The sequence below is a fragment of the Lutra lutra genome, chromosome 8 (assembly GCF_902655055.1).
Source record: "Lutra lutra chromosome 8, mLutLut1.2, whole genome shotgun sequence".
In the NCBI taxonomy this organism is placed as follows: domain Eukaryota; kingdom Metazoa; phylum Chordata; class Mammalia; order Carnivora; family Mustelidae; genus Lutra; species Lutra lutra.
Window position 1 is genome coordinate 91,244,949 of NC_062285.1, and position 8,456 is coordinate 91,253,404.

The window sequence follows — 8,456 nt, forward strand, 5'->3', positions numbered from 1 at the left end:
CTACAGACAAAGGGCTGATATCCAAGATCTATAAAAAAAAAAAAAAAAAAAAACTCCTCAAACTCAACACACACAAAACAGATAATCACGTCAAAATATGGGCTGAAGACATGAACAGACACTTCTCCAATGAAGACATACAAATGACTAACAGACACATAAAAAAATGTTCATCATCACTAGCCATCAGAACCACATTGAGATACCACTTACACCAGTTAGAATGGCCAAAAATAACAAGACAGTAAACAAGTGTTGGAGAGGTTGTGGAGAAAAGGGAACTCTCTTACACTGTTGGTAGGAATGCAAGTTAGTGCAGCCACTTTGGAAAACATCGTGGAACTTCCTTAAGAAATTAAATATAGAGCTTCCCTATGCAATTGCACTACTGGGTATTTACCCCAAAGATACAGATGTAGTGAAAAGAAGGGCCATCTGTACCCCAATGTTTATAGCAGCAATGGCTACAGTCACCAAACTGTGGAAAGAACCAAGATGCCCTTCAACGGACAAATGGATAAAGAAGATGTGGTCCATATACACTATGAGGTATTATGCCTCCATCAGAAAGGATGAATACCCAACTTTCGTATCAACATGGTTGGGACTGGGAGAGATAATGCTGAGTGAAATAAGTCAAGCAGAGAGAGTCAATTATCATATGGTTTCACTTATTTGTGGAGCATAAGGAACAACATGGGGGACATGGGGAGATGGAGTGGGGAAGTGAGTTGGGGGAAATTTGACGGGGAGACAAACCATGAGAGACTGTGGACTCTGAGAAACAAACAGGTTTTTGGAGGGGAGGAGGGTGGGAGGTTAGGTGAGCCTGGTGTAGGTATTAAGCAGGGCATATATTGCATGGAGCACAGGGTGTGGTGCATAAACAATGAATTCTGGAACACTGAAAGTAAATTTTAAAAAATAAATAAAAGTTAAAATAAAATATGCTTACAAATAAAAAAAGAAAAGAAAAAAGAAAACCACAGAATGTTCTTCATGAGCTTTCCCAAGGCATACCATGCTGACAATCTTCTCATTATCTTATTTACATTTTGCCACCGCAGGCCTCTAGATCTCTACTCTGTTCATCAGAGAGGAAACCTTACCAGGAAACATACTAGTGGTGTTCACAGAAAAACAATGCCTGGCTGGCCAGCAGAATAATCTGTGAAGAAAGACATACTGCTGTAGTCATGACCCAGGATCCAAACAAAAAGATGAGGACTTGAACAGTCCCTGGCAATGTCCACAGTTCTTAGTTGGCTAATTAGGAAAGGAATTTTTTCTGCAATTGTATTTGTATGTTATTCCTTTGTGTGACATGACAAAAAAAACAATAATAACCTATTGTCAGAAGGGTGTTTTGAGTCATTCATTGAGCAATTCCTGGTTGCTTCATCTTTTGTTCCTGGGAAACATGACAAGTCCTTCTACCTACAGTACTTACACAAGAGGGTAAGCATGAGTCCACATTGAAGAGGTAAAGCCTGAGATGAAATTGAAGTCTTCACTTGAAAACACTTCAAGGTGGATTGGTGTGCAGGAAATGGAGGAGGGTTTTCTGAGTTGTGGATGCTATGTTTCTGTCACCTCTCTCATTGCTAGGGCAGACCTAAGCTGCTACTATTCTATAACAATGAAAGAAAATCTGAGAAAGTGAGTATAGAAGGGGTTTTTCAGGGAGAGAGAAATCAAGTGGTTTCCAAATAATCTCCTTTTCCAAATAACCCAACCCCTCATATTCCTCTCTTCCTGTCCCATATCTCCTTCCATAGAATTAAGTTTGTTCCTTTACATTTCTAGAAAATCCCATATATGCCAAAGGCTTTGTATCTCCATGGGTCAGTTAGATAGGGTTGTAATGAAGTATTATCTCCTAGGCATCATGGGGTGAATTAGGAGAATTGGTAAAGGATTTTTTCTTTCAGAAACTCGGAAAATCACTCAAATATACTATTGGAAATGCTGACAATTTAATTCTGCTTTTTTTTTTTTCAAGTTTAGGAGTATGACCTGCTCTTCACAGTGGGCCTTCTCTCTGAATGTCCTCAGTTCCATGACAAAGCATTGACCAGAACTTGGCTCTTAGCTATACCTGCAGGCAATTTTTACTGTCACCCTGTGTTGGTCAGGGCTCAACACCATCCCCAGTCACCATAACAAATCCTTCATTCCAAAGCACTAGCAGAACACATGTGTTACTGAAGATTTATAGGGAGATTCATTAAAGGAGAAGTTCACAGTGCATAGCCAACACCATTTAAAAAAATACATCATTTCTTATTTCTGTGTCATTTCTTATTTCCTTGAAAGCTGGGCAGACAGCTGATTTCCTTGATCTCACCCGTGCCCTATATATGTGTTACTCTAGGAGAATGACAACCCTTTTAGGGCATATGGCTCCTGAAGTTATCCTACCCAACAGCATGCTTTGAGGTCAGACTGACCGTGTAACTACTAAGAACCTTCCCCCTTATCTTTCTTTAGTCACGTGTTTATTGTCTGTAAATTCTATTCCATTCTTCTCAACCTACTGTCTTAAAGAGAGCATATGGAACAAAAGGAAATTTGTGCTAAGGATCCACTTTGACCATAGATTTTAATACCATACCATGATGATGAAGACTTCAAGAAGAATACATACATGGGGCTGTACACCTCCAAACTAAGGGACTCAAAGTGGTAAGTTTTTGTGTTAAATATGTCTGCTTTTTATTGCTTGTTTTTTTTTTTTCCTTCCCACTGTCATCCCTTGCTGCTCAGTCTCATGTTCATCTCTAGACATATTTTCATCCCTTCCTTCTCATCTATTATTGATAGCTTGTGAACTGGTCAGATAGTCAAACCCATTAGAATTGTGTGTAATATAACTACATAACTGATCTTGAATCAGGGTTCAAATGGGACATTCTTCTGAATATTACATATTGGCCTTATTTTAGTATATTGTTTCAGCAGACTTTTACATAAAGTATTTATGTCTCTACTTATTACTTTATGTATTTTATTTTAAATGCCATTATGGGACTTTTTCCACAGATAAAATTTAATTAAACAAATGTTTTAATTCTTGAATATTATATAGTCTTTAGTGACTAAATGCAGATTTCTTAATGTGTAAAAGCAGAGTCAAAGACAACCTGGGAATGATTCAGTCAATAGGGTTCTATCTTTCCCTATTACAAATAAGCCTGCAAGGTACATCACTACACAGGTACTTATTCTAAGAACTTTTGTCCAGTAGAAAAGTACAAGTAGGATTGCAAGCATATATATATTCTTCAACTTCAATTTTTCTTAAAAGTAATTTTAATAATGTATATTTTATTAAAAATGAGAATTATGGAAAATTATTAGTCATTGATTCCTCAAATATTGCCTCTTTTTTTTTTTATTTTACTGTTTGCTCCTAGACTTCTTATTAGATATGTTCTGGAAGATTCTCATTTTATCTTCTGAGTTTTTAAATCTCTTACATATTTTTAATCTTTTTATTATCCCCAGATTTAAATTCCATTACACTAATTATCCCTTCAGTTTAAGTTAATAAGTTGTACAATTCATTAAAAAAATACTATTATACTTTTCATTTCTAAAATTCCTATGTAGTTATGTAAAAAAAAAATTCTTGTTTTCATAGAGTCTTGTTTTTTCCTTATAATTTCCATCAATTTCTACTATACTGTTTCATGTCATTACTTAAACATGGTTTTGGGTTCTTCTCTTTGTAATCTTCGTGTTTGTTGCTTCTGTTGACTCTCCCAGGTGGTGTTTTTGGTTTTCTACTCTGAACTAGATACGTGTATGGATTTTCCCACATTGTGGAAGTGTCACTCCAGAATATTTTTTTTGAATTTGAGGTAAAATTGGCGTAATATAAAATTAACTCATTTAAAGTGAATAACTTGGTAACATTTAGTACACTCACAATATTGTGCAACCACCACTTCTATCTAGTTTCAAAATATTTTGATCATCCCAAGACAAGTCCCCATACCATTCAGCAGCTGCTCCCCACTCCTCATCACCACACATAGCCCCTTTCAACTAATCTGCATTTGTCTCTATATTGTCACCTCTTATGGATATTTCATGTACATGGAATCACACACCTTGTGATCTTTTTGTGTGGTTTCTTTCACTCATCATGTTTTCAAGGATTATCTGCATTGTAGCATATATCAATACTTCATTTTTTAAAAAAAGATTTTATTTATTTATTTATTTATTTATTTGAGAGAGAGAGAATGAATAGGTGGAGGGGCAGAGGGAGAGAGAATCTGAAGCAGACTCCATACTGAACACGGAACACAATGTGAGGCTCAGTCTCGCAAGGCTCAATCTCATGACCCTGAGATCACGACCTAAGGTACAACAAAGAGTCGGATGCTTAACTATCTGAATCATTCAGGTGCCCCAATACTTCATTTTTTATGTCTAAATAATATTCCAACTCCAAAAATAATTTCACATTTGTCTCTTCTTGTTACCACAGGGTTATTGATAGTTCAGTTTCATTTTTGGTTTGTGTCAGTTTCATGCCCCAGTGTAGCAAGAGCAAAAAGAGAACAAAACAGAAATACCAGAATCAAGAAGGGAAGCTCTGGCCATTTCTTCTTTTCTGCTGTAGACTCAAGTGGCTGTGTCCCCAAGTTCATGAAACCTGGAAAGGTGGTGCTGGTCCTTAAGTGGCTGTGTCAAGATGGGCAAGTTCATGAAACCTGGAAAGATGGTGCTGGTCCTGGCCTGATGCTACTCTGGATGCAAAGTGGCCATCGTGAAGAACGTTGATGATGGTACCTCAGACCATTCCTCCAGCTGGCTAGGAGAAAATCACCAAGAGGTCAAAGATTAAGTCTTTTGTGAAAGTTTGTAACTACAATCACCTCATGCCCATGAGATACTCTGTGGATATCCCCTTGGACAAAACTATCATCAACAGGATGTCTTCAAAGACCCTGTTCTTAAATGCAAGGTCCAACAAGAGGCCAAGGTCAAGTTCAAGGAGAGATACAAGACTGGCAAAAACAAATGGTTTTCCAGAAGCTGCAGTTATAGATCTGTTTTGTTTTGGTCACTAAAAATAAATAAATAAGAGAGAGAGAGAGAGAGAAGAAGAAACAGCAGCAGCCCTGTACTGCTGCAATATCCCTTCAAAAAGAAAAAAAGCTTAGAGTCTAGCCCATTAAAGCAGAACGGGTAATGAAAGCATGAACTGTAAATAGGACACTAACGTGATACCTGCCACAAACTGAGAGTGACTGCTCTCTGTTAGGGAGAAACTTGTATAAGGAGAAAATATTTTAATTATGAGTTAAAAGATTAGGGATAGCTAGTCTTCCATATCGCCTGGACTTAATGATCATACAGATGGCTTCAATGTGTCGCTTTATATGGTATTGAAAACCCAGCATTAGTTTGAATGTGATTTTAGCTGTTTTATGATCTGGGAATATCTGTTGTATACAAAAGCTAATAATGCAGCATTTCAAGTTCATCAAGGATTGCTCAAGATATTTGCTAGTTTCTCATTCCCTTTCTGTACCATTAGAGCCAACCATGAAATACAAAACTGTACTTGTTTTGAAACTGGTGAAGCCATAGAAGTTATTGCTTTTCTTGGCCACTCATACTCCATAGGATGTAGCTGATGATTCTGCATTTTAGTCTACATACTATTCTATTCAATTTCTACATGTAAGCCCCTACTGTAATCAAAAGTTACTATTTCTCCATGTTTCAGTTTGTACCCAACAAAGGTATTTACAACAGAAAAAAAAACAGCCATTGTACACTCTCCTCCTCCTCCCTCCTCTTCTTCTTCTTCTTCTTCTTCTTCTTCTTCTTCTTCTTCTTCTTCTTCTTCTTCTTCTTCTTCTTCTTCTTCTTCTTCTTCTTCTTCTCTTCTTCTTCTTCTTCCTCCTCCTTCTTCCTTCTTCCTTCTTCCTTTTTCTTTCCCCTGTTTTTCTTTTAACTCAGATGGTCTCCTGAAGCTCATAGCAAATATATCGCCTATGCTTGTCATATTGGAACCTCAACATTGGTCAAAAAACCCCATGGTTCAGGCCCAGACATGGTATTACATACACCCTATAAGTTCTTCAGATGATTCTATTCTCATTTCTCTGCTGTGCCCTTTTAGTATTCCTAATAGATGTATATTTGAGTTTCTCCATGAATCATGTGTCTCTTAATTTTTTATTATTCATCAACTCTTCATCTCTTCATTCTGATTTCTCAGTGATATCTTCAACCCCATCTACTCCTTCACTCTTTTGTTTGTCATCTGGGTCCTTTCATAGATGTAGCTCTTCTATTGAGTATATTTCAACAATAAATTTTGTTTTCAAGATTATGATCAGGTCTTTTAGATTGTTTTGCCTATTTTATGCCATATTCCTTTATCTCCTCAGGAATAATAAATATAATCATTTTTAAAGTTTTTTTTAGGGGGAATGAGATTATTTTCCATTTGTTTGTTTTTATAAATTCTTCTATTTGGACTATTTCCTCAGATACAAATAATTTTTTCATCTTTCTCTAACACTTGATAAATTTCACATATGAACTCCTTTTTTGGAATGAGATGGCTTCCTGATGAGGCAATTTCAAGATGGCTGAGCCCTCTTCACTGCAGCAGGCCTGGCTACAAGCTGGCATTCTTGCTGATGCCTCCTTTAGGTTTCTGGGCCCCTCCAGGTAGTATGGTTCTTTTGCAAGTCTCTACCATTTGACTAAGAATGTGAAAGGTAGACTAGTGTAAATCTTTATTTGACTCCTTCAAATACTAACACACCATCATATCTTAAGATTATTGGTGAAAATAGGTGTTTTCTGTAACCTGAGGGATACTAAAGAGAAATGGAGGAATGCATTCCCCATTCATATCTATTGAACAGAGTATACAAAAAAGGGAAAATGGAAACTAAATCTTTTGTCCATAAACTATATAACTGACTACTGTATCACAAATAATCCATAATTTCTTCAGCAGGAGGCTAAGATCTAAAGTCCAAAATGATTGTGCTTCTTTTTTCTCCCATTAGTTTTCTACAAAAAAAGTAGAATGGAGCTAAAATAGAGCTTTGTTAAAATACAATATTGACTCACTTGTAAGAAATATTGGATCCTAGGACAAAAATCATATTTTTTGAAGTCAGATGTGTGGAGGTGCTCTATCACAACAGGCATATGGAAAAATTAGAGTGCCTTGGCCAGGTTCAACATAAGATTCTCTTGCCGCATTTGTTTTTAATTGAACCCTTACTTGGGAATAGATGTTGATGCAAAAAAACAAAAAACAATACAAAAGACTGCTGAGAAAACTCAAGTGCCTGAGTAGATATTTCTAAACCATAACTTTGGTATTTTAATGTTCAACACAGAATTAGAAGCCCCATATATCTGCTGAAATGTAGTATTTTTCAACAGAAATAGGTGATTATTAATAAGAGCTAACTCAGTAAACATATTTTAATCTCACTAAACAGGTTTATTTTAGTACTACCAAATTTTACCTTTACCACAACCAAGATATCAGATCACCATGGATTTTGAATTTTTAAAAATTTTTGTTTATTTTACTTTACAATGTAATTATTATACATATACATACAGTATTATGTAATATACAGTATTATATTACATACAGTATTATAATAGTTTCAGGTGTACAATATAATGATTCAACAAACTTATGCATTACTTGGTGCTCATCATGATAAGTGTTCTCTTAGTCCCCTTCACCTATTCCACATCCCCTCTGGCAACTACAAGTTTGTTCTGGTGTGGTTAAGATTCTGCTTTTTCATTTGTCTCTTTATTTCTTTGTTTATTTTGTTTCTTAAATTCCACATATGAGTAAATCATACAGTATTTGTCTTTCTCTGACTGCCTTATTTCACTTAATTATTATTATATCCTCTAGATCCATCCATGTTGTTGCAAATGGCAAGATTTCATTCTTTTTGTGGCCAAGTAATATTCCATTATATATGGCACATCTTCTCTATCCATTCATCCATTAATGGACACTGGGGTTGCTTCCATATCTTGGCTACTGTAAATAATATGCAATAAATAGCAGGGTGTATATCTTTTCAAATTAGTATATTTTGTTTTCTTTGGGTAAAATACCCAGTAGTAGAATTTCTGGATCATATGGTGATACTATTTTTAATATTTGAGGAATATCCATACTGCTTTTTACCATAGTTGCACCAGTTCACATTCCCACCACCAGTGCACAGGGAATCCTTTTTCTCCACATCTTCTTTTGTTTTTTTATTATAGCCATTCTGACAGGTGTGAGGTGATACCTCATTGTAATTTTGATTTGCTTTTCCCTGATTTCATTTCTTTTGACGGCTGCATAGTATTCCATTTATATATATATATATATATATATATATATATATATATATATATATACATCTTCTTTATCCATTCATCTG

At 35.7% G+C, this 8,456-nt stretch overlaps 1 pseudogene; it reads left to right on the forward strand.

Annotated features, from left to right (window-relative positions):
* The first annotated feature begins 4,705 nt into the window (after positions 1–4,705).
* LOC125106966 (60S ribosomal protein L27-like) lies at positions 4,706–5,083 on the forward strand (annotated as a pseudogene).
* The last annotated feature ends 3,373 nt before the right edge of the window (positions 5,084–8,456 follow it).